This window comes from Zeus faber (assembly GCF_960531495.2).
Source record: "Zeus faber genome assembly, chromosome: 17".
NCBI lineage: Eukaryota > Metazoa > Chordata > Actinopteri > Zeiformes > Zeidae > Zeus > Zeus faber.
The window spans coordinates 2,820,842-2,847,675 of record NC_137204.1 but is presented as its reverse complement, the minus strand read 5'-3'; positions in this window follow the sequence as shown (position 1 = coordinate 2,847,675).

The following is a 26,834-nucleotide window of genomic DNA, read 5'->3' as shown; positions in this document are numbered from 1 at the left end:
TTCTTTCTTTCAGTCTTTCAATCTTTTTTTCAATCTTTCTTTCATTATTTCTTTCAATCTTTCTGTCCGTCATTCTTTCTTTCAGTCTTTCTTTCAATCATTCAATCTTTCAATCTTTCCTTCTATCTTTCTTTCAATCTTTCTTTCATTCTTTATTTCAATCTTTGTTTCATTCTTTCTTTCAATCTTTCATTCAATCTTTCTTTCAATCTTTCTTTCAATCTTTCTTTCAATCTTTCTTTCATTCTTTATTTTAATCTTTCAATCTTTCTTTAATTGTTTCTTTCAATCTTTCTGTCTTTCAATATTTCTTTCAATCTTTCAATCTTTCTTTTTTTTTCAATCTTTCTTTCAATCTTTCTTTTATTCTATCTTTAAATCTTTGTTTTTTCAATCTTTCTTGCAATCTTTCTTTCAGTCTTTCAATCTGTCTTTCAAACTTTCAATCTTTCTTTCAATCTTTCAATCTTTCAATCTTTCTTTCAATTTTTCTTTCAATCTTTCAGTCTTTCTTTCATTCTTTCTTTCAATCTTTCAATCTTTCAATCTTTCTTTCATTCTTTCTTTCAATCTTTCAATCTTTCTTTCAATATTTCTTTCAATCTTTCTTTCTGTCAATCTTTCTTTCTGTCAATCTTTCTTTCCATCTTTCTTTCATTCTTTCCTTCAGTCTTTCAATCTTTCTTTCAATCTTTCTTTCAATTTTTCTTTCAATCTTTCTTTCATTCTTTCCTTCAATCTTTCAATCTTTCTTTCAATCTTTCTTTCAATCTTTCATTCATTCTTTCTTTCAATCTTTCAATCTTTCTTTCAATATTTCTTTCAATCTTTTTTACTTTCAATCTTTCTTTCTTTAAATCTTTCTCTCAATCTTTCTTTCAAACTTTCATTATTTATTTCAATATTTCAATCCTTCAATCTTTCTTTCATTCTTTCTTTCAATCTTTCTTTCAAACTTTCAATCTTTCTTTCAATATTTCTTTCAATCTTTCTTTCTTTAAATCTTTCTTTCAATCTTTCTTTCAAACTTTCAATCTTTATTTCAATCTTTCAATCTTTCATTCTTTCTTTCAATATTTCAATTTTTCAATCTTTCTTTCATTCTTTCTTTTAATCTTTCAATCTTTCTTTCATTGTTTCTTTCAATCTTTCTGTCTTTCAATATTTCATTCAATCTTTCTTTCATTCCTTCTTTCAATCTTTCTTTCAAATTTTCTTTCAATCTTTCTTTTTTCAATATTTCTTTCAATCTTTCTTTCATTCTTTCTTTCAGTCTTTCAAAATTTGTTTCAAACTTTCAATCTTTCTTTCAATCTTTCAGTCGTTCAATCTTTCTTTGAATCTTTCAATCTTCAATCTTTCAATCTATCTTTCAGTCTTTCTTTCAATCATTCAATCTTTCAATCTTTCTTTCAATCTTTCTTTCTGTCAATCTTTCTTTCCATCTTTCTTTCATTCTTTCCTTCAGTCTTTCAATCTTTCTTTCAATCTTTCTTTCAATTTTTCTTTCAATCTTTCTTTCATTCTTTCCTTCAATCTTTCAATCTTTCTTTCAATTTTTCTTTCAATCTTTCTTTCATTCTTTCCTTCAATCTTTCAATCTTTCTTTCAATCTTTCTTTCAATCTTTCATTCATTCTTTCTTTCAATCTTTCAATCTTTCTTTCAATATTTCTTTCAATCTTTTTTACTTTCAATCTTTCTTTCTTTAAATCTTTCTCTCAATCTTTCTTTCAAACTTTCATTATTTATTTCAATATTTCAATCCTTCAATCTTTCTTTCATTCTTTCTTTCAATCTTTCTTTCAAACTTTCAATCTTTCTTTCAATATTTCTTTCAATCTTTCTTTCTTTAAATCTTTCTTTCAATCTTTCTTTCAAACGTTCAATCTTTATTTCAATCTTTCAATCTTTCAATCTTTCTTTCATTCTTTCTTTCAATATTTCAATTTTTCAATCTTTCTTTCATTCTTTCTTTTAATCTTTCAATCTTTCTTTCATTGTTTCTTTCAATCTTTCTGTCTTTCAATATTTCATTCAATCTTTCTTTCATTCCTTCTTTCAATCTTTCTTTCAAATTTTCTTTCAATCTTTCTTTTTTCAATATTTCTTTCAATCTTTCTTTCATTCTTTCTTTCAGTCTTTCAAAATTTGTTTCAAACTTTCAATCTTTCTTTCAATCTTTCAGTCGTTCAATCTTTCTTTGAATCTTTCAATCTTCAATCTTTCAATCTATCTTTCAGTCTTTCTTTCAATCATTCAATCTTTCAATCTTTCTTTAAATCTTTCTTTCTTTCAATCTTTCTTTAAATCTTTCTTTCATTCTTTCCTTCAGTCTTTCAATCTTTCTTTCAATCTTTCTTTCAATCTTTCTTTCAATCTTTCTTTCAATCTTTCTTTCATTCTTTCTTTCAATCTTTCTTTCAATCTTTCAATCTTTCAATTTTTCTATCTTTCAATATTTCTTCCAATCGTTCAATCTTTCTTTCATTATTTCTTTCAATCTTTCTTTTGTTATTTCTTTCAATCTTTCTTCATTTCAATCTTTCTTTCCATCTTTCTTTCAATCTTTCTTTCATTCTTTCTTTCAATCTTTCAATCTTTCTTTCAAACTTTCAATCTTTCTTTCCATCTTTCTTTTAATCTTTCTTTCATTATTTCTTTCAGTCTTTCAATCTTTCTTTCAAACTTTCAATCTTTCTTTCAATCTTTCAGTCGTTCAATCTTTCTTTCAATCTTTCTTTCAATCTTTCAATCATTCAATCTTTCAATCATTCAATCTTTCAATCTTTTTTTCTTTCAATCTTTCTTTCAATCTTTCTATCATTCTTTCCATCAGTCTTTCAATCTTTCTTTCAATCTTTCTTTCAATCTTTCTTTCATTCTTTCTTTCAATCTTTCTTTCAATCTTTCAATTTTTCTTTCAATATGTCTTTCAATCTTTCTTACTTTCAATCTTTCTTTTTTAAATCTTTCTTTCAATCTTTCTTTCAAACTTTCATTCTTTATTTCAATCTTTCAATCATTCAATCTTTCTTTCATTCTTTATTTCAATCTTTCAATCTTTCAATCTTTCTTTCAATCTTTCTTTCAATCTTTCAATCTTTCTTTCAATATTTCTTTCAATCTTTCTTTCTTTAAATCTTTCTTTCAATCTTTCTTTCAAACTTTCAATCTTTATTTCAATCTTTCAATCATCAATCTTTCTTTCAATCTTTCAATCTTTCTTTCATTCTTTCTTTCAATATTTCAATCTTTCTTTCATTCTTTCTTTCAATATTTCAATCTTTCTTTCAATCTTTCTTTCAATTTTTCTTTCAATCTTTCAGTCTTTCTTTCATTCTTTCTTTCAATCTTTCAATCTTTCAATCTTTCTTTCATTCTTTCTTTCAATCTTTCAATCTTTCTTTCAATATTTCTTTCAATCTTTCTTTCTGTCAATCTTTCTTTCCATCTTTCTTTCCATCTTTCTTTCATTCTTTCCTTCAGTCTTTCAATCTTTCTTTCAATCTTTCTTTCAATTTTTCTTTCAATCTTTCTTTCATTCTTTCCTTCAATCTTTCAATCTTTCTTTCAATCTTTCTTTCAATCTTTCATTCATTCTTTCTTTCAATCTTTCAATCTTTCTTTCAATATTTCTTTCAATCTTTTTTACTTTCAATCTTTCTTTCTTTAAATCTTTCTCTCAATCTTTCTTTCAAACTTTCATTATTTATTTCAATATTTCAATCCTTCAATCTTTCTTTCATTCTTTCTTTCAATCTTTCTTTCAAACTTTCAATCTTTCTTTCAATATTTCTTTCAATCTTTCTTTCTTTAAATCTTTCTTTCAATCTTTCTTTCAAACGTTCAATCTTTATTTCAATCTTTCAATCTTTCAATCTTTCTTTCATTCTTTCTTTCAATATTTCAATTTTTCAATCTTTCTTTCATTCTTTCTTTTAATCTTTCAATCTTTCTTTCATTGTTTCTTTCAATCTTTCTGTCTTTCAATATTTCATTCAATCTTTCTTTCATTCCTTCTTTCAATCTTTCTTTTTTCAATATTTCTTTCAATCTTTCTTTCATTCATTCTTTCAGTCTTTCAAAATTTGTTTCAAACTTTCAATCTTTCTTTCAATCTTTCAGTCGTTCAATCTTTCTTTGAATCTTTCAATCTTCAATCTTTCAATCTATCTTTCAGTCTTTCTTTCAATCATTCAATCCTTCAATCTTTCTTTCAATCTTTCTTTCTGTCAATCTTTCTTTCCATCTTTCTTTCCATCTTTCTTTCATTCTTTCCTTCAGTCTTTCAATCTTTCTTTCAATCTTTCTTTCAATTTTTCTTTCAATCTTTCTTTCATTCTTTCCTTCAATCTTTCAATCTTTCTTTCAATCTTTCTTTCAATCTTTCATTCATTCTTTCTTTCAATCTTTCAATCTTTCTTTCAATATTTCTTTCAATCTTTTTTACTTTCAATCTTTCTTTCTTTAAATCTTTCTCTCAATCTTTCTTTCAAACTTTCATTATTTATTTCAATATTTCAATCCTTCAATCTTTCTTTCATTCTTTCTTTCAATCTTTCTTTCAAACTTTCAATCTTTCTTTCAATATTTCTTTCAATCTTTCTTTCTTTAAATCTTTCTTTCAATCTTTCTTTCAAACGTTCAATCTTTATTTCAATCTTTCAATCTTTCAATCTTTCTTTCATTCTTTCTTTCAATATTTCAATTTTTCAATCTTTCTTTCATTCTTTCTTTTAATCTTTCAATCTTTCTTTCATTGTTTCTTTCAATCTTTCTGTCTTTCAATATTTCATTCAATCTTTCTTTCATTCCTTCTTTCAATCTTTCTTTCAAATTTTCTTTCAATCTTTCTTTTTTCAATATTTCTTTCAATCTTTCTTTCATTCTTTCTTTCAGTCTTTCAAAATTTGTTTCAAACTTTCAATCTTGCTTTCAATCTTTCAGTCGTTCAATCTTTCTTTGAATCTTTCAATCTTCAATCTTTCAATCTATCTTTCAGTCTTTCTTTCAATCATTCAATCTTTCAATCTTTCTTTCAATCTTTCTTTCTTTCAATCTTTCTTTCAATCTTTCTTTCATTCTTTCCTTCAGTCTTTCAATCTTTCTTTCAATCTTTCTTTCAATCTTTCTTTCAATCTTTCTTTCAATCTTTCTTTCAATCTTTCAATCTTTCAATTTTTCTATCTTTCAATATTTCTTCCAATCGTTCAATCTTTCTTTCATTATTTCTTTCAATCTTTCTTTTGTTATTTCTTTCAATCTTTCTTCATTTCAATCTTTCTTTCCATCTTTCTTTCAATCTTTCTTTCATTCTTTCTTTCAATCTTTCAATCTTTCTTTCAAACTTTCAATCTTTCTTTCCATCTTTCTTTCAATCTTTCTTTCATTATTTCTTTCAGTCTTTCAATCTTTCTTTCAAACTTTCAATCTTTCTTTCAATCTTTCAGTCGTTCAATCTTTCTTTCAATCTTTCTTTCAATCTTTCAATCATTCAATCTTTCAATCATTCAATCTTTCAATCTTTTTTTCTTTCAATCTTTCTTTCAATCTTTCTATCATTCTTTCCATCAATCTTTCAATCTTTCTTTCAATCTTTCTTTCAATCTTTCTTTCATTCTTTCTTTCAATCTTTCTTTCAATCTTTCAATTTTTCTTTCAATATGTCTTTCAATCTTTCTTACTTTCAATCTTTCTTTTTTAAATCTTTCTTTCAATCTTTCTTTCAAACTTTCATTCTTTATTTCAATCTTTCAATCATTCAATCTTTCTTTCATTCTTTATTTCAATCTTTCAATCTTTCAATCTTTCTTTCAATCTTTCTTTCAATCTTTGAATCTTTCTTTCAATATTTCTTTCAATCTTTCTTTCTTTAAATCTTTCTTTCAATCTTTCTTTCAAACTTTCAATCTTTATTTCAATCTTTCAATCTTCAATCTTTCTTTCAATCTTTCTTTCAATCTTTCAATCTTTCTTTCATTCTTTCTTTCAATATTTCAATCTTTCTTTCATTCTTTCTTTCAATCTTTCAATCTTTCTTTAATTCTTTCTTTCAATCTTTCTTACTTTCAATTTTTCTATCTTTCAATATTTCTTCCAATCTTTCAATCTTTCTTTTGTTATTCTTTCAATCTTTCTTTCGTTCAATCTTTCTATCCATCTATCTTTCAATCTTTCTTTCATTCTTTCTTTCAATCTTTCTTTTTTCAAACTTTCTTGCAAACTTTCTTTCAATTGTTTAATCTTTCAATCTTTCTTTCATTCTTTCTTTCAGTCTTTCAATCTTTTTTTCATTCTTTCTTTCAATATTTCAATCTTTCCATCTTTCTTTCATTCTTTCTTTCAATCTTTCAATCTTTCTTTCATTCTTTCTTGCAATCTTTCTTTCAATTGTTTAATCTTTCAATCTTTCTTTCATTCTTTCCTTCAGTGTTTTAATCTTTTTTTCATTCTTTCTTTCATTCTTTCTTTCAATCGTTCTTTCTTTCGTTTAGTCTTTCTTTCAATCTTTCAATTTTTCAATCTTTCTTTCATTCTTTCTTTTAATCTTTCAATCTTTCTTTCATTGTTTCTTTCAATCTTTCTGTCCATCTTTCTTTCATTCTTTCCTTCAGTCTTTCTTTCATTCTTTCTTTCAATCTTTCTTTTTTCAATCATTCTTGCAATCATTCTTTCAATTGTTTAATCTTTCAATCTTTCTTTCATTCTTTCTTTCAGTCTTTCAATCTTTTTTTCAATCTTTCTTTCATTATTTCTTTCAATCTTTCTGTCTGTCATTCTTTCTTTCAGTCTTTCTTTCAATCATTCAATCTTTCAATCTTTCCTTCTATCTTTCTTTCAATCTTTCTTTCATTCTTTATTTCAATCTTTGTTTCATTCTTTCTTTCAATCTTTCATTCAATCTTTCTTTCAATCTTTCTTTCAATCTTTCTTTCAATCTTTCTTTCATTCTTTATTTTAATCTTTCAATCTTTCTTTAATTGTTTCTTTCAATCTTTCTGTCTTTCAATATTTCTTTCAATCATTCAATCTTTCAATCTTTCTTTAAATCTTTCTTTCTTTCAATCTTTCTTTAAATCTTTCTTTCATTCTTTCCTTCAGTCTTTCAATCTTTCTTTCAATCTTTCTTTCAATCTTTCTTTCAATCTTTCTTTCAATCTTTCTTTCATTCTTTCTTTCAATCTTTCTTTCAATCTTTCAATCTTTCAATTTTTCTATCTTTCAATATTTCTTCCAATCGTTCAATCTTTCTTTCATTATTTCTTTCAATCTTTCTTTTGTTATTTCTTTCAATCTTTCTTCATTTCAATCTTTCTTTCCATCTTTCTTTCAATCTTTCTTTCATTCTTTCTTTCAATCTTTCAATCTTTCTTTCAAACTTTCAATCTTTCTTTCCATCTTTCTTTTAATCTTTCTTTCATTATTTCTTTCAGTCTTTCAATCTTTCTTTCAAACTTTCAATCTTTCTTTCAATCTTTCAGTCGTTCAATCTTTCTTTCAATCTTTCTTTCAATCTTTCAATCATTCAATCTTTCAATCATTCAATCTTTCAATCTTTTTTTCTTTCAATCTTTCTTTCAATCTTTCTATCATTCTTTCCATCAGTCTTTCAATCTTTCTTTCAATCTTTCTTTCAATCTTTCTTTCATTCTTTCTTTCAATCTTTCTTTCAATCTTTCAATTTTTCTTTCAATATGTCTTTCAATCTTTCTTACTTTCAATCTTTCTTTTTTAAATCTTTCTTTCAATCTTTCTTTCAAACTTTCATTCTTTATTTCAATCTTTCAATCATTCAATCTTTCTTTCATTCTTTATTTCAATCTTTCAATCTTTCAATCTTTCTTTCAATCTTTCTTTCAATCTTTCAATCTTTCTTTCAATATTTCTTTCAATCTTTCTTTCTTTAAATCTTTCTTTCAATCTTTCTTTCAAACTTTCAATCTTTATTTCAATCTTTCAATCATCAATCTTTCTTTCAATCTTTCAATCTTTCTTTCATTCTTTCTTTCAATATTTCAATCTTTCTTTCATTCTTTCTTTCAATATTTCAATCTTTCTTTCAATCTTTCTTTCAATTTTTCTTTCAATCTTTCAGTCTTTCTTTCATTCTTTCTTTCAATCTTTCAATCTTTCAATCTTTCTTTCATTCTTTCTTTCAATCTTTCAATCTTTCTTTCAATATTTCTTTCAATCTTTCTTTCTGTCAATCTTTCTTTCCATCTTTCTTTCCATCTTTCTTTCATTCTTTCCTTCAGTCTTTCAATCTTTCTTTCAATCTTTCTTTCAATTTTTCTTTCAATCTTTCTTTCATTCTTTCCTTCAATCTTTCAATCTTTCTTTCAATCTTTCTTTCAATCTTTCATTCATTCTTTCTTTCAATCTTTCAATCTTTCTTTCAATATTTCTTTCAATCTTTTTTACTTTCAATCTTTCTTTCTTTAAATCTTTCTCTCAATCTTTCTTTCAAACTTTCATTATTTATTTCAATATTTCAATCCTTCAATCTTTCTTTCATTCTTTCTTTCAATCTTTCTTTCAAACTTTCAATCTTTCTTTCAATATTTCTTTCAATCTTTCTTTCTTTAAATCTTTCTTTCAATCTTTCTTTCAAACGTTCAATCTTTATTTCAATCTTTCAATCTTTCAATCTTTCTTTCATTCTTTCTTTCAATATTTCAATTTTTCAATCTTTCTTTCATTCTTTCTTTTAATCTTTCAATCTTTCTTTCATTGTTTCTTTCAATCTTTCTGTCTTTCAATATTTCATTCAATCTTTCTTTCATTCCTTCTTTCAATCTTTCTTTTTTCAATATTTCTTTCAATCTTTCTTTCATTCATTCTTTCAGTCTTTCAAAATTTGTTTCAAACTTTCAATCTTTCTTTCAATCTTTCAGTCGTTCAATCTTTCTTTGAATCTTTCAATCTTCAATCTTTCAATCTATCTTTCAGTCTTTCTTTCAATCATTCAATCCTTCAATCTTTCTTTCAATCTTTCTTTCTGTCAATCTTTCTTTCCATCTTTCTTTCCATCTTTCTTTCATTCTTTCCTTCAGTCTTTCAATCTTTCTTTCAATCTTTCTTTCAATTTTTCTTTCAATCTTTCTTTCATTCTTTCCTTCAATCTTTCAATCTTTCTTTCAATCTTTCTTTCAATCTTTCATTCATTCTTTCTTTCAATCTTTCAATCTTTCTTTCAATATTTCTTTCAATCTTTTTTACTTTCAATCTTTCTTTCTTTAAATCTTTCTCTCAATCTTTCTTTCAAACTTTCATTATTTATTTCAATATTTCAATCCTTCAATCTTTCTTTCATTCTTTCTTTCAATCTTTCTTTCAAACTTTCAATCTTTCTTTCAATATTTCTTTCAATCTTTCTTTCTTTAAATCTTTCTTTCAATCTTTCTTTCAAACGTTCAATCTTTATTTCAATCTTTCAATCTTTCAATCTTTCTTTCATTCTTTCTTTCAATATTTCAATTTTTCAATCTTTCTTTCATTCTTTCTTTTAATCTTTCAATCTTTCTTTCATTGTTTCTTTCAATCTTTCTGTCTTTCAATATTTCATTCAATCTTTCTTTCATTCCTTCTTTCAATCTTTCTTTCAAATTTTCTTTCAATCTTTCTTTTTTCAATATTTCTTTCAATCTTTCTTTCATTCTTTCTTTCAGTCTTTCAAAATTTGTTTCAAACTTTCAATCTTGCTTTCAATCTTTCAGTCGTTCAATCTTTCTTTGAATCTTTCAATCTTCAATCTTTCAATCTATCTTTCAGTCTTTCTTTCAATCATTCAATCTTTCAATCTTTCTTTCAATCTTTCTTTCTTTCAATCTTTCTTTCAATCTTTCTTTCATTCTTTCCTTCAGTCTTTCAATCTTTCTTTCAATCTTTCTTTCAATCTTTCTTTCAATCTTTCTTTCAATCTTTCTTTCAATCTTTCAATCTTTCAATTTTTCTATCTTTCAATATTTCTTCCAATCGTTCAATCTTTCTTTCATTATTTCTTTCAATCTTTCTTTTGTTATTTCTTTCAATCTTTCTTCATTTCAATCTTTCTTTCCATCTTTCTTTCAATCTTTCTTTCATTCTTTCTTTCAATCTTTCAATCTTTCTTTCAAACTTTCAATCTTTCTTTCCATCTTTCTTTCAATCTTTCTTTCATTATTTCTTTCAGTCTTTCAATCTTTCTTTCAAACTTTCAATCTTTCTTTCAATCTTTCAGTCGTTCAATCTTTCTTTCAATCTTTCTTTCAATCTTTCAATCATTCAATCTTTCAATCATTCAATCTTTCAATCTTTTTTTCTTTCAATCTTTCTTTCAATCTTTCTATCATTCTTTCCATCAATCTTTCAATCTTTCTTTCAATCTTTCTTTCAATCTTTCTTTCATTCTTTCTTTCAATCTTTCTTTCAATCTTTCAATTTTTCTTTCAATATGTCTTTCAATCTTTCTTACTTTCAATCTTTCTTTTTTAAATCTTTCTTTCAATCTTTCTTTCAAACTTTCATTCTTTATTTCAATCTTTCAATCATTCAATCTTTCTTTCATTCTTTATTTCAATCTTTCAATCTTTCAATCTTTCTTTCAATCTTTCTTTCAATCTTTGAATCTTTCTTTCAATATTTCTTTCAATCTTTCTTTCTTTAAATCTTTCTTTCAATCTTTCTTTCAAACTTTCAATCTTTATTTCAATCTTTCAATCTTCAATCTTTCTTTCAATCTTTCTTTCAATCTTTCAATCTTTCTTTCATTCTTTCTTTCAATATTTCAATCTTTCTTTCATTCTTTCTTTCAATCTTTCAATCTTTCTTTAATTCTTTCTTTCAATCTTTCTTACTTTCAATTTTTCTATCTTTCAATATTTCTTCCAATCTTTCAATCTTTCTTTTGTTATTCTTTCAATCTTTCTTTCGTTCAATCTTTCTATCCATCTATCTTTCAATCTTTCTTTCATTCTTTCTTTCAATCTTTCTTTTTTCAAACTTTCTTGCAAACTTTCTTTCAATTGTTTAATCTTTCAATCTTTCTTTCATTCTTTCTTTCAGTCTTTCAATCTTTTTTTCATTCTTTCTTTCAATATTTCAATCTTTCCATCTTTCTTTCATTCTTTCTTTCAATCTTTCAATCTTTCTTTCATTCTTTCTTGCAATCTTTCTTTCAATTGTTTAATCTTTCAATCTTTCTTTCATTCTTTCCTTCAGTGTTTTAATCTTTTTTTCATTCTTTCTTTCATTCTTTCTTTCAATCGTTCTTTCTTTCGTTTAGTCTTTCTTTCAATCTTTCAATTTTTCAATCTTTCTTTCATTCTTTCTTTTAATCTTTCAATCTTTCTTTCATTGTTTCTTTCAATCTTTCTGTCCATCTTTCTTTCATTCTTTCCTTCAGTCTTTCTTTCATTCTTTCTTTCAATCTTTCTTTTTTCAATCATTCTTGCAATCATTCTTTCAATTGTTTAATCTTTCAATCTTTCTTTCATTCTTTCTTTCAGTCTTTCAATCTTTTTTTCAATCTTTCTTTCATTATTTCTTTCAATCTTTCTGTCTGTCATTCTTTCTTTCAGTCTTTCTTTCAATCATTCAATCTTTCAATCTTTCCTTCTATCTTTCTTTCAATCTTTCTTTCATTCTTTATTTCAATCTTTGTTTCATTCTTTCTTTCAATCTTTCATTCAATCTTTCTTTCAATCTTTCTTTCAATCTTTCTTTCAATCTTTCTTTCATTCTTTATTTTAATCTTTCAATCTTTCTTTAATTGTTTCTTTCAATCTTTCTGTCTTTCAATATTTCTTTCAATCTTTCAATCTTTCTTTTTTTTTCAATCTTTCTTTCAATCTTTCTTTTATTCTATCTTTAAATCTTTGTTTTTTCAATCTTTCTTGCAATCTTTCTTTCAGTCTTTCAATCTGTCTTTCAAACTTTCAATCTTTCTTTCAATCTTTCAATCTTTCTTTCAATTTTTCTTTCAATCTTTCAGTCTTTCTTTCATTCTTTCTTTCAATCTTTCAATCTTTCAATCTTTCTTTCATTCTTTCTTTCAATCTTTCAATCTTTCTTTCAATATTTCTTTCAATCTTTCTTTCTGTCAATCTTTCTTTCCATCTTTCTTTCCATCTTTCTTTCATTCTTTCCTTCAGTCTTTCAATCTTTCTTTCAATCTTTCTTTCAATTTTTCTTTCATTCTTTCCTTCAATCTTTCAATCTTTCTTTCAATCTTTCATTCATTCTTTCTTTCAATCTTTCAATCTTTCTTTCAATATTTCTTTCAATCTTTTTTACTTTCAATCTTTCTTTCTTTAAATCTTTCTCTCAATCTTTCTTTCAAACTTTCATTATTTATTTCAATATTTCAATCCTTCAATCTTTCTTTCATTCTTTCTTTCAATCTTTCTTTCAAACTTTCAATCTTTCTTTCAATATTTCTTTCAATCTTTCTTTCTTTAAATCTTTCTTTCAATCTTTCTTTCAAACTTTCAATCTTTATTTCAATCTTTCAATCTTTCATTCTTTCTTTCAATATTTCAATTTTTCAATCTTTCTTTCATTCTTTCTTTTAATCTTTCAATCTTTCTTTCATTGTTTCTTTCAATCTTTCTGTCTTTCAATATTTCATTCAATCTTTCTTTCATTCCTTCTTTCAATCTTTCTTTCAAATTTTCTTTCAATCTTTCTTTTTTCAATATTTCTTTCAATCTTTCTTTCATTCTTTCTTTCAGTCTTTCAAAATTTGTTTCAAACTTTCAATCTTTCTTTCAATCTTTCAGTCGTTCAATCTTTCTTTCAATCTTTCTTTGAATCTTTCAATCTTCAATCTTTCAATCTATCTTTCAGTCTTTCTTTCAATCATTCAATCTTTCAATCTTTCTTTCAATCTTTCTTTCTTTCAATCTTTCTTTCAATCTTTCTTTCATTCTTTCCTTCAGTCTTTCAATCTTTCTTTCAATCTTTCTTTCAATCTTTCTTTCAATCTTTCTTTCAATCTTTCTTTCATTCTTTCTTTCAATCTTTCTTTCAATCTTTCAATCTTTCTTTCAATATTTCTTTCAATCTTTCTTACTTTCAATCTTTCTTTCTTAAAATCTTTCTTTCAATCTTTCTTTCAAACTTTCATTCTTTATTTCAATCTTTCAATCTTTCAATCTTTCTTTCATTCTTTCTTTCATTCTTTCTTTCAATCTTTCTTTCAATCTTTCAATATTTCTTTCAATCTTTCTTTCAATCTTTCTTTCAAACTTTCAATCTTTATTTCAATCTTTCAATCTTTCAAACTTTCTTTCAATCTTTCTTTCAATCTTTCAATTTTTTCTTTCATTCTTTCTTTCAATATTTCAATCTTTCAACCTTTCTTTCAATCTTTCTTTCATTCTTTCTTTCAGTCTTTCAATCTTTTTTTCATTCTTTCTTTCAATATTTCAATCTTTCAATCTTTCTGTCATTCTTTCTTCCAATCGTTCAATCTTTCTTTTATTATTTCTTTCAATCTTTCTTTCTTTCAATCTTTCTTTCCATCTTTCTTTCAATCTTTCTTTCATTCTTTCTTTCAATCTTTCTTTTTTCAATATTTCTTTCAATCTGTCAATTTTTCTTTCATTCTTTCATTTTTTCTTTCAATTGTTCTTTCATTCTTTCTTTCAATCTTTCTTTAAATATTTCAATCTTTCAATCTTTCTTTCAATCTTTCATTCTTTCTTTCAATATTTCAATCTTTCAATCTTTCTTTCATTCTTTCTTTCAATCTTTCAATCTTTCTTTCATTCTTTCTTTCAATCTTTCAATCTTTCAATTTTTCTATTTTTCAATATTTCTTCCAATCGTTCAATCTTTCTTTCATTATTTCTTTCAATCTTTCTTTTGTTATATCTTTCAATCTTTCTTTCTTTCAATCTTTCTTTCCATCTTTCTTTCAATATTTCTTTCATTCTTTCTTTCAATCTTTCTTTCATTATTTCTTTCAGTCTTTCAATCTTTCTTTCAGTCGTTCAATCTTTCTTTCAATCTTTCTTTCAATCTTTCAATCTTCAATCTTTCAATCTATCTTTCAGTCTTTCAATCTTTCTTTCAAACTTTCAATCTTTATTTCAATCTTTCAATCTTTCTTTCAAACTTTCAATCTTTATTTCAATCTTTCAATATTTTCAATCTTTCTTTCAATCTTTCTTTCAATCTTTCAATCATTCAATCTTTCAATCATTCAATCTTTCAATCTTTCTTTCAGTCTTACAATCTTTCTTTCAATCTTTCTTTCATTCTTTCTTTCAATCTTTCTTTCAATATGTCTTTCAATCTTTCTTACTTTCAATCTTTCCTTTTTTAAATCTTTCTTTCAATCTTTCTTTCAAACTTTCATTCTTTATTTCAATCTTTCAATCTTTCAATCTTTCTTTCATTCTTAATTTCAATCTTTCAATCTTTCTTTCATTCTTTCTTTCAATCTTTCTTTCAATCTTTCAATCTTTCTTTCAATATTTCTTTCAATCTTTCTTTCTTTAAATATTTCTTTCAATCTTTCTTTCAAACTTTCAATCTTTATTTCAATCTTTCTTTCAATATTTCAATCTTTCTTTCATTCTTTCTTTCAATCTTTCAATCTTTCTTTAATTCTTTCTTTCAATCTTTCTTACTTTCAATTTTTCTATCTTTCAATATTTCTTCCAATCTTTCAATCTTTCTTTTGTTATTCTTTCAATCTTTCTTTCTTTCAATCTTTCTTTCCATCTTTCTTTCAATCTTTCTTTCATTCTTTCTTTCAATCTTTCTTTTTTCAATATTTCTTTCAATCTGTCAAATTTTCTTTCATTCTTTCATTCTTTCTTTCAATTGTTCTTTCATTCTTTCTTTCAATCTTTCTTTAAATATTTCAATCTTTCTTTCAATCTTTCTTTCAATCTTTCAGTCTTTCTTTCATTCTTTCTTTCAATCTTTCAATCTTTCAATTTTTCTATCTTTCAATATTTCTTCCAATCGTTCAATGTTTCTTTCATTATTTCTTTCAATCTTTCTTTTGTTATATCTTTCAATCTTTCTTTCTTTCAATCTTTCTTTCCATCTTTCTTTCAATCTTTCTTTCATTCTTTCTTTCAATCTTTCTTTCATTATTTCTTTCAGTCTTTCAATCTTTCTTTCAAACTTTCAATCTTTCTTTCAATCTTTCAGTCGTTCAATCTTTCTTTCAATCTTTCTTTCAATCTTTCAATCTTCAATCTTTCAATCTATCTTTCAGTCTTTCAATCTTTCTTTCAAACTTTCAATATTTCTTTCAATCTTTCAGTCGTTCAATCTTTCTTTCAATCTTTCTTTCAATCTTTCAATCATTCAATCTTTCAATCATTCAATCTTTCAATCATTCAATCTTTCAATCTTTCTTTCTTTCAATCTTTCTTTCAATCTTTCTTTCATTCTTTCCTTCAGTCTTTCAATCTTTCTTTCAATCTTTCTTTCATTCTTTCTTTCAATCTTTCTTTCAATATGTCTTTCAATATTTCTTACTTTCAATCTTTCTTTTTTTAAATCTTTCTTTCAATCTTTCTTTCAAACTTTCATTCTTTATTTCAATCTTTCAATCGTTCAATCTTTCTTTCATTCTTTATTTCAATCTTTCAATCTTTCAATCTTTCTTTCATTCTTTCTTTCAATCTTTCTTTCAATCTTTCAATCTTTCTTTCAATATTTCTTTCAATCTTTCTTTCTTTAAATCTTTCTTTCTTAAAATCTTTCTTTCAATCTTTCTTTCAAACTTTCATTCTTTATTTCAATCTTTCAATCGTTCAATCTTTCTTTCATTCTTTATTTCAATCTTTCAATCTTTCAATCTTTCTTTCATTCTTTCTTTCAATCTTTCTTTCAATCTTTCAATCTTTCTTTCAATATTTCTTTCAATCTTTCTTTCTTTAAATCTTTCTTTCAATCTTTCTTTCAAACTTTCAATCTTTATTTCAATCTTTCTTTCAATATTTCAATCTTTCTTTCATTCTTTCTTTCAATCTTTCAATCTTTCTTTAATTCTTTCTTTCAATCTTTCTTACTTTCAATTTTTCTATCTTTCAATATTTCTTCCAATCTTTCAATCTTTCTTTTGTTATTCTTTCAATCTTTCTTTCTTTCAATCTTTCTATCCATCTATCTTTCAATCTTTCTTTCATTCTTTCTTTCAATCTTTCTTTTTTCAAACTTTCTTGCAAACTTTCTTTCAATTGTTTAATCTTTCAATCTTTCTTTCATTCTTTCTTTCAGTCTTTCAATCTTTTTTTCATTCTTTCTTTCAATATTTCAATCTTTCAATCTTTCTTTCATTCTTTCTTTCAATCTTTCAATCTTTCTTTCATTCTTTCTTTCAATCTTTCTTACTTTCAATTTTTCTATCTTTCAAAATTTCTTCCAATCGTTCAATCTTTCTTTCATTATTTCTTTCAATCTTTCTTTTATCTCTTTCAATCTTTCTTTCTTTCAATCTTTCTTTCCATCTTTCTTTCATTCTTTCTTTCAATCTTTCTTTTTTCAATCTTTCTTGCAATCTTTCTTTCAATTGTTTAATCTTTCAATCTTTCTTTCATTCATTCTTTCATTCTTTCTTTCAATCTTTCTTTCATTCATTCTTTCATTCTTTCTTTCAATCTTTCTTTCAATCGTTCTTTCTTTCTTTTAGTCTTTCTTTCATTCTTTCTTTTAATCTTTCAATCTTTCTTTCATTGTTTCTTTCAATCTTTCTTTCATTCTTTCTTTCATTCTTTCTTTCAATCTTTCTTTCAATCTTTCTTTCTTTCTTTTAGTCTTTCTTTCAATCTTTCAATTTTTCAATCTTTCTTTCATTCTTTCTTTTAATCTTTCAATCTTTCTTTCATTCTTTCCTTCAGTCTTTCATTCTTTCTTTCAATCTTTCTTTTTTCAATCTTTCTTGCAATCGTTCTTTCAATTGTTTAATCTTTCAATCTTTCTTTCATTCTTTCTTTCAGTCTTTCAATCTTTTTTCAATCTTTCTTTCATTCTTTCTTTCAATCTTTCTGTCCGTCATTCTTTCTTTCAGTCTTTCTTTCATTCTTTATTTCAATCTTTGTTTCATTCTTTCTTTCAATCTTTCATTCAATCTTTCTTTCAATCTTTCTTTCAATCTTTCTTTCAATCGTTCTTTCATTCTTTATTTTAATCTCTCAATCTTTCTTTAATTGTTTCTTTCAATCTTTCTGTCTTTCAATATTTCTTTCAATCTTTCAATCTTTCTTTTTTTTTCATTCTTTCTTTCAATCTTTCTTTTATTCTATCTTTAAATCTTTCTGTTTTTTCAATCTTTCTTGCAATCTTTCTTTCAGTCTTTCAATCTGTCTTTCCAACTTTCAATCTTTCTTTCAATCTTTCAATCTTTCAATCTTTCTTTCAATTTTTCTTTCAATCTTTCATTCTTTCTTTCAATCTTTCAATCTTTCAATCTTTCAATCTTTCTTTCATTCTTTCTTTCAATCTTTCAATCTTTCTTTCAATATTTCTTTCAATCTTTCTTTCTGTCAATCTTTCTTTCCATCTTTCTTTCCATCTTTCTTTCATTCTTTCCTTCAGTCTTTCAATCTTTCTTTCAATCTTTCTTTCAATTTTTCTTTCAATCTTTCTTTCATTCTTACCTTCAATCTTTCAATCTTTCTTTCAATCTTTCTTTCAATCTTTCATTCATTCCTTCTTTCAATCTTTCAATCTTTCTTTCAATATTTCTTTCAATCTTTTTTACTTTCAATCTTTCTTTCTTTAAATCTTTCTTTCAATCTTTCTTTCAAACTTTCATTCTTTATTTCAATATTTCAATCGTTCAATCTTTCTTTCATTCTTTCTTTCAATCTTTCTTTCAATCTTTCAATCTTTCTTTCAATGTTTCTTTCAATCTTTCTTTCTTTAAATGTTTCTTTCAATCTTTCTTTCAAACTTTCAATCTTTATTTCAATCTTTCAATCTTTCAATCTTTCTTTCATTCTTTCTTTCAATATTTCAATCTTTCAATCTTTCTTTCATTCTTTCTTTCAATCTTTCATTCTTTCTTTCAATCTTTCAATTTTTCTTTCAATCTTTCTTTCTTTCAATTTTTCTATCTTTCAATATTTCTTCCAATCTTTCAATCTTTCTTTTGTTATTCTTTCAATCTTTCTTTCTTTCAATCTTTCTTTCTATCTATCTTTCAATCTTTCTTTCATTCTTTCTTTCAATCTTTCTTTTTTCAATCTTTCTTGCAAACTTTCTTTCAATTGTTTAATCTTTCAATCTTTCTTTCATTCTTTCTTTCAGTCTTTCAATCTTTTTTTCAATCTTTCTTTCAATCTTTCAATCTTTCTTTCTATCTTTCTTTCAATCTTTCTTTCATTCTTTATTTCAATCTTTTTTTCATTCTTTCTTTCAATCTTTCTTTCTTTCAATCTTTCTTTCAATCTTTCTTTCAATCTTTCTTTCATTCTTTCTTTTAATCTTTCAATCTTTCTTTCATTGTTTCTTTCAATCTTTCTGTCTTTCAATATTTCTTTCAATCTTTCAATCTTTCTTTCTTTTTTCAAACTTTCTTTCAATCTTTCTTTTATTCTATCTTTAAATCTTTCTTTTTTTTGTAACATGTATTTGTGGAGTTATGATCATTTTCATCATTGTGTGCACATGTGGGAAAAAATGCATTTTCAGCCGATTTCAACGTCGAAAAGGGGAATTGGTTAAAAGCTTCAGTCATTACTCTGTGTGACAGTGTCAGACAGTTTAAATACAATGGTGAACTAGTATATGCTGCTAAAGTGTTGTTTGTCAAACAGTTTTAGGCCCATCTAACATGTATTTGTCGAGTTATGGTCATTTTCATCATTATGTGCACATGTGGGAAAAAACGCATTTTCAAACGATTTAAACGTCGAAAAGGGGAATTGCTTAAACGCTTCAGTCATTACTCTGTGTGACAGTGTCAGACAGTTTAAATACAATGGTGAACTAGTATATGCTGCTAAAGCGTTGTTTGTCAAACAGTTTTAGGCCCATACAAACATGTATTTGTCGAGGTATGAGCATTTTCAGAACATTGGACGGTTTGCTGTCTAGCTGAATTAGAGAAACACCGAACCATTGTCTCTTCAGAGGTGTATGATTCAGAATGCTGCAGTACAGCATTGAAATTTAATTAATATGATGAACTATTATGTGCTTCCTAAGTTTTTCTCTCAGATTTCTATGCCCATCTAACATGTATTTCTGGAGTTATGATCATTTTCAGAACTTGTGACGGTTTGCTGTCTTGCTGAATTAGAGAAACACCGAACCATTGTCTCTCTAGAGGTGAATGATTCGGAATGCTGCAGTACAGCATAGAAATTTAATTAATATGATGAACTATTATGTGCTTCTTAAGTGTTTCTCACAGATTTCTAGGCCCATCTAACATGTATTTGTGGAGTTATGATCATTTTCATCATTGTGTGCACATGTGGGAAAAAACGCATTTTCAGCCGATTTAAACGTCGAAAAGGGGAATTGGTTGAACGCTTCAGTCATTACTCTGTGTGACAGTTTCAGACAGTTTAAATACAATGGTGAACTAGTATATGCTGCTAAAGTGTTGTTTGTCAAACAGTTTTAGGCCCATCTAACATGTATTTGTCGTGTTATGGTCATTTTCATCATTATGTGCACGTGTGGGAAAAAACGCATTTTCAGCCGATTTAAACGTCGAAAAGGGGAATTGCTTAAACGCTTCAGTCATTACTCTGTGTGACAGTGTCAGACAGTTTAAATACAATGGTGAACTAGTATATGCTGCTAAAGCGTTGTTTGTCAAACAGTTTTAGGCCCATACAACATGTATTTGTCGAGGTATGAGCATTTTCAGAACATTGGACGGTTTGCTGTCTAGCTGAATTAGAGAAACACCGAACCATTGTCTCTTCAGAGGTGAATGATTCAGAATGCTGCAATACAGCATAGAAATTTAATTAATATGATGAACTATTATGTGCTTCTTAAGTGTTTCTCACAGATTTCTAGGCCCATCTAACATGTATTTGTGGAGTTATGATCATTTTCATCATTGTGTGCACATGTGGGAAAAAACGCATTTTCAGCCGATTTAAACGTCGAAAAGGGGAATTGGTTAAACGCTTCAGTCATTACTCTGTGTGACAGTGTCAGACAGTTTAAATACAATGGTGAACTAGTATATGCTGCTAAAGTGTTGTTTGTCAAACAGTTTTAGGCCCATCTAACATGTATTTGTCGAGTTATGATCATTTTCATCATTGTGTGCACATGTGGGAAAAAACGCATTTCCAGCCGATTTAAACGTCGAAAAGGGGAATTGGTTAAACGCTTCAGTCATTACTCTGTGTGACAGTGTCAGACAGTTTAAATACAATGGTGAACTAGTATATGCTGCTAAAGCGTTGTTTGTCAAACAGTTTTAGGCCCATACAACATGTATTTGTCGAGGTATGAGCATTTTCAGAACATTGGACGGTTTGCTGTCTAGCTGAATTAGAGAAACACCGAACCATTGTCTCTTCAGAGGTGTATGATTCAGAATGCTGCAGTACAGCATTGAAATTTAATTAATATGATGAACTATTATGTGCTTCCTAAGTTTTTCTCTCAGATTTCTATGCCCATCTAACATGTATTTGTGGAGTTATGATCATTTTCATCATTGTGTGCACATGTGGGAAAAAACGCATTTTCAGCCGATTTAAACGTCGAAAAGGGGAATTGGTTAAACGCTTCAGTCATTACTCTGTGTGACAGTGTCAGACAGTTTAAATACAATGGTGAACTAGTATATGCTGCTAAAGTGTTGTTGTCAAACAGTTTTAGGCCCATCTAACATGTATTTGTCGAGTTAGGATCATTTTCATCATAGTGTGCACATGTGGGAAAAAACGCATTTTCAGCCGATTTAAACGTCGAAAAGGGGACTTGGTTAAACGCTTCAGTCATTACTCTGTGTGACAGTGTCAGACAGTTTAAATACAATGGTGAACTAGTATATGCTGCTAAAGCGTTGTTTGTCAAACAGTTTTAGGCCCATACAACATGTATTTGTTGAGGTATGAGCATTTTCAGAACTTGTGACGGTTTGCTGTCTAGCTGAATTAGAGAAACACCGAACCATTGTCTCTTCAGAGGTGAATGATTCAGAATGCTGCAGTACAGCATAGAAATTTAATTAATATGATGAACTATTATGTGCTCCTTAAGTGTTTCTCACAGATATCTAGGCCCATCTAACATGTATTTCTGGAGTTATGATCATTTTCATCATTGTGTGCACATGTGGGAAAAAACGCATTTTCAGCCGATTTAAACGTCGAAAAGGGGAATTGCTTAAACGCTTCAGTCATTACTCTGTGTGACAGTGTCAGACAGTTTAAATACAATGGTGAACTAGTATATGCTGCTAAAGCGTTGTTTGTCAAACAGTTTTAGGCCCATACAACATGTATTTGTTGAGGTATGAGCATTTTCAGAACTTGTGACGGTTTGCTGTGTAGCTGAATTAGAGAAACACCGAACCATTGTCTCTTCAGAGGTGAATGATTCAGAATGCTGCAGTACAGCATAGAAATTTAATTAATATGATGAACTATTATGTGCTTCTTAAGTGTTTCTCACAGATTTCTAGGCCCATCTAACATGTATTTGTGGAGTTATGATCATTTTCATCATTGTGTGCACATGTGGGAAAAAACGCATTTTCAGCCGATTTAAACGTCGAAAAGGGGAATTGGTTAAACGCTTCAGTCATTACTCTGTGTGACAGTGTCAGACAGTTTAAATACAATGGTGAACTAGTATATGCTGCTAAAGCGTTGTTTGTCAAACAGTTTTAGGCCCATACAACATGTATTTGTTGAGGTATGAGCATTTTCAGAACTTGTGACGGTTTGCTGTGTAGCTGAATTAGAGAAACACCGAACCATTGTCTCTTCAGAGGTGAATGATTCAGAATGCTGCAGTACAGCATAGAAATTCAATTAATATGATGAACTATTATGTGCTTCTTAAGTGTTTCTCACAGATTTCTAGGCCCATCTAACATGTATTTGTGGAGTTATGATCATTTTCATCATTGTGTGCACATGTGGGAAAAAACGCATTTTCAGCCGATTTAAACGTCGAAAAGGGGAATTGGTTAAACGCTTCAGTCATTACTCTGTGTGACAGTGTCAGACAGTTTAAATACAATGGTGAACTAGTATATGCTGCTAAAGTGTTGTTTGTCAAACAGTTTTAGGCCCATCTAACATGTATTTGTCGAGTTATGGTCATTTTCATCATTATGTGCACATGTGGGAAAAAACGCATTTTCAGCCGATTTAATCGTCGAAAAGGGGAAATTGGTTAAACGCTTCAGTCATTACTCTGTGTGACAGTGTCAGACAGTTTAAATACAATGGTGAACTAGTATATGCTGCTAAAGTGTTGTTTGTCAAACAGTTTTAGGCCCATCTAACATGTATTTGTCGAGTTATGGTCATTTTCATCATTATGTGCACATGTGGGAAAAAACGCATTTTCAGCCGATTTAAACGTCGAAAAGGGGAATTGGTTAAACGCTTCAGTCATTACTCTGTGTGACAGTGTCAGACAGTTTAAATACAATGGTGAACTAGTATATGCTGCTAAAGTGTTGTTTGTCAAACAGTTTTAGGCCCATCTAACATGTATTTGTCGAGTTATGGTCATTTTCATCATTATGTGCACATGTGGGAAAAAACGCATTTTCAGCCGATTTAAACGTCGAAAAGGGGAATTGCTTAAACGCTTCAGTCATTACTCTGTGTGACAGTGTCAGACAGTTTAAATACAATGGTGAACTAGTATATGCTGCTAAAGCGTTGTTTGTCAAACAGTTTTAGGCCCATACAACATGTATTTGTTGAGGTATGAGCATTTTCAGAACTTGTGACGGTTTGCTGTGTAGCTGAATTAGAGAAACACCGAACCATTGTCTCTTCAGAGGTGAATGATTCAGAATGCTGCAGTACAGCATAGAAATTCAATTAATATGATGAACTATTATGTGCTTCTTAAGTGTTTCTCACAGATTTCTAGGCCCATCTAACATGTATTTGTGGAGTTATGATCATTTTCATCATTGTGTGCACATGTGGGAAAAAACGCATTTTCAGCCGATTTAAACGTCGAAAAGGGGAATTGGTTAAACGCTTCAGTCCTTACTCTGTGTGACAGTGTCAGACAGTTTAAATACAATGGTGAACTAGTATATGCTGCTAAAGTGTTGTTTGTCAAACAGTTTTAGGCCCATCTAACATGTATTTGTCGAGTTATGGTCATTTTCATCATTATGTGCACATGTGGGAAAAAACGCATTTTCAGCCGATTTAAACGTCGAAAAGGGAAATTGGTTAAACGCTTCAGTCATTACTCTGTGTGACAGTGTCAGACAGTTTAAATACAATGGTGAACTAGTATATGCTGCTAAAGTGTTGTTTGTCAAACAGTTTTAGGCCCATGTAAAATGTATTTGTCGAGTTATGGTCATTTTCATCATTATGTGCACATGTGGGAAAAAACGCATTTCCAGCCGATTTAAACGTCGAAAAGGGGAATTGGTTAAACGCTTCAGTCATTACTCTGTGTGACAGTGTCAGACAGTTTAAATACAATGGTGAACTAGTATATGCTGCTAAAGCGTTGTTTGTCAAACAGTTTTAGGCCCATACAACATGTATTTGTCGAGGTATGAGCATTTTCAGAACATTGGACGGTTTGCTGTCTAGCTGAATTAGAGAAACACCGAACCATTGTCTCTTCAGAGGTGTATGATTCAGAATGCTGCAGTACAGCATTGAAATTTAATTAATATGATGAACTATTATGTGCTTCCTAAGTTTTTCTCTCAGATTTCTATGCCCATCTAACATGTATTTGTGGAGTTATGATCATTTTCCTCATTGTGTGCACATGTGGGAAAAAACGCATTTTCAGCCGATTTAAACGTCGAAAAGGGGAATTGGTTAAACGCTTCAGTCATTACTCTGTGTGACAGTGTCAGACAGTTTAAATACAATGGTGAACTAGTATATGCTGCTAAAGTGTTGTTGTCAAACAGTTTTAGGCCCATCTAACATGTATTTGTCGAGTTAGGATCATTTTCATCATAGTGTGCACATGTGGGAAAAAACGCATTTTCAGCCGATTTAAACGTCGAAAAGGGGACTTGGTTAAACGCTTCAGTCATTACTCTGTGTGACAGTGTCAGACAGTTTAAATACAATGGTGTACTAGTATATGCTGCTAAAGCGTTGTTTGTCAAACAGTTTTAGGCCCATACAACATGTATTTGTTGAGGTATGAGCATTTTCAGAACTTGTGACGGTTTGCTGTCTAGCTGAATTAGAGAAACACCGAACCATTGTCTCTTCAGAGGTGAATGATTCAGAATGCTGCAGTACAGCATAGAAATTTAATTAATATGATGAACTATTATGTGCTCCTTAAGTGTTTCTCACAGATATCTAGGCCCATCTAACATGTATTTGTGGAGTTATGATCATTTTCATCATTGTGTGCACATGTGGGAAAAAACGCATTTTCAGCCGATTTAAACGTCGAAAAGGGGAATTGGTTAAACGCTTCAGTCATTACTCTGTGTGACAGTGTCAGACAGTTTAAATACAATGGTGAACTAGTATATGCTGCTGAAGCGTTGTTTGTCAAACAGTTTTAGGCCCATACAACATGTATTTGTTGAGGTATGAGCATTTTCAGAACTTGTGACGGTTTGCTATGTAGCTGAATTAGAGAAACACCGAACCATTGTCTCTTCAGAGGTGAATGATTCAGAATGCTGCAGTACAGCATAGAAATTTAATTAATATGATGAACTATTATGTGCTTCTTAAGTGTTTCTCACAGATTTCTAGGCCCATCTAACATGTATTTGTGGAGTTATGATCATTTTCATCATTGTGTGCACATGTGGGAAAAAACGCATTTTCAGCCGATTTAAACGTCGAAAAGGGGAATTGCTTAAACGCTTCAGTCATTACTCTGTGTGACAGTGTCAGACAGTTTAAATACAATGGTGAACTAGTATATGCTGCTAAAGCGTTGTTTGTCATACAGTTTTAGGCCCATACAACATGTATTTGTTGAGGTATGAGCATTTTCAGAACTTGTGACGGTTTGCTGTGTAGCTGAATTAGAGAAACACCGAACCATTGTCTCTTCAGAGGTGAATGATTCAGAATGCTGCAGTACAGCATAGAAATTCAATTAATATGATGAACTATTATGTGCTTCTTAAGTGTTTCTCACAGATTTCTAGGCCCATTTAACATGTATTTGTGGAGTTATGATCATTTTCATCATTGTGTGCACATGTGGGAAAAAACGCATTTTCAGCCGATTTAAACGTCGAAAAGGGGAATTGGTTAAACGCTTCAGTCATTACTCTGTGTGACAGTGTCAGACAGTTTAAATACAATGGTGAACTAGTATATGCTGCTAAAGTGTTGTTTGTCAAACAGTTTTAGGCCCATCTAACATGTATTTGTCGAGTTATGGTCATTTTCATCATTATGTGCACATGTGGGAAAAAACGCATTTTCAGCCGATTTAATCGTCGAAAAGGGGAAATTGGTTAAACGCTTCAGTCATTACTCTGTGTGACAGTGTCAGACAGTTTAAATACAATGGTGAACTAGTATATGCTGCTAAAGTGTTGTTTGTCAAACAGTTTTAGGCCCATCTAACATGTATTTGTCGAGTTATGGTCATTTTCATCATTATGTGCACATGTGGGAAAAAACGCATTTTCAGCCGATTTAAACGTCGAAAAGGGGAATTGGTTAAACGCTTCAGTCATTACTCTGTGTGACAGTGTCAGACAGTTTAAATACAATGGTGAACTAGTATATGCTGCTAAAGTGTTGTTTTTCAAACAGTTTTAGGCCCATCTAACATGTATTTGTCGAGTTATGGTCATTTTCATCATTATGTGCACATGTGGGAAAAAACGCATTTTCAGCCGATTTAAACGTCGAAAAGGGGAATTGCTTAAACGCTTCAGTCATTACTCTGTGTGACAGTGTCAGACAGTTTAAATACAATGGTGAACTAGTATATGCTGCTAAAGCGTTGTTTGTCACACAGTTTTAGGCCCATACAACATGTATTTGTTGAGGTATGAGCATTTTCAGAACTTGTGACGGTTTGCTGTGTAGCTGAATTAGAGAAACACCGAACCATTGTCTCTTCAGAGGTGAATGATTCAGAATGCTGCAGTACAGCATAGAAATTCAATTAATATGATGAACTATTATGTGCTTCTTAAGTGTTTCTCACAGATTTCTAGGCCCATCTAACATGTATTTGTGGAGTTATGATCATTTTCATCATTGTGTGCACATGTGGGAAAAAACGCATTTTCAGCCGATTTAAACGTCGAAAAGGGGAATTGGTTAAACGCTTCAGTCCTTACTCTGTGTGACAGTGTCAGACAGTTTAAATACAATGGTGAACTAGTATATGCTGCTAAAGTGTTGTTTGTCAAACAGTTTTAGGCCCATCTAACATGTATTTGTCGAGTTATGGTCATTTTCATCATTATGTGCACATGTGGGAAAAAACGCATTTTCAGCCGATTTAAACGTCGAAAAGGGGAATTGGTTAAACGCTTCAGTCATTACTCTGTGTGACAGTGTCAGACAGTTTAAATACAATGGTGAACTAGTATATGCTGCTAAAGTGTTGTTTGTCAAACAGTTTTAGGCCCATCTAACATGTATTTGTCGAGTTATGGTCATTTTCATCATTATGTGCACATGTGGGAAAAAACGCATTTTCAGCCGATTTAAACGTCGAAAAGGGGAATTG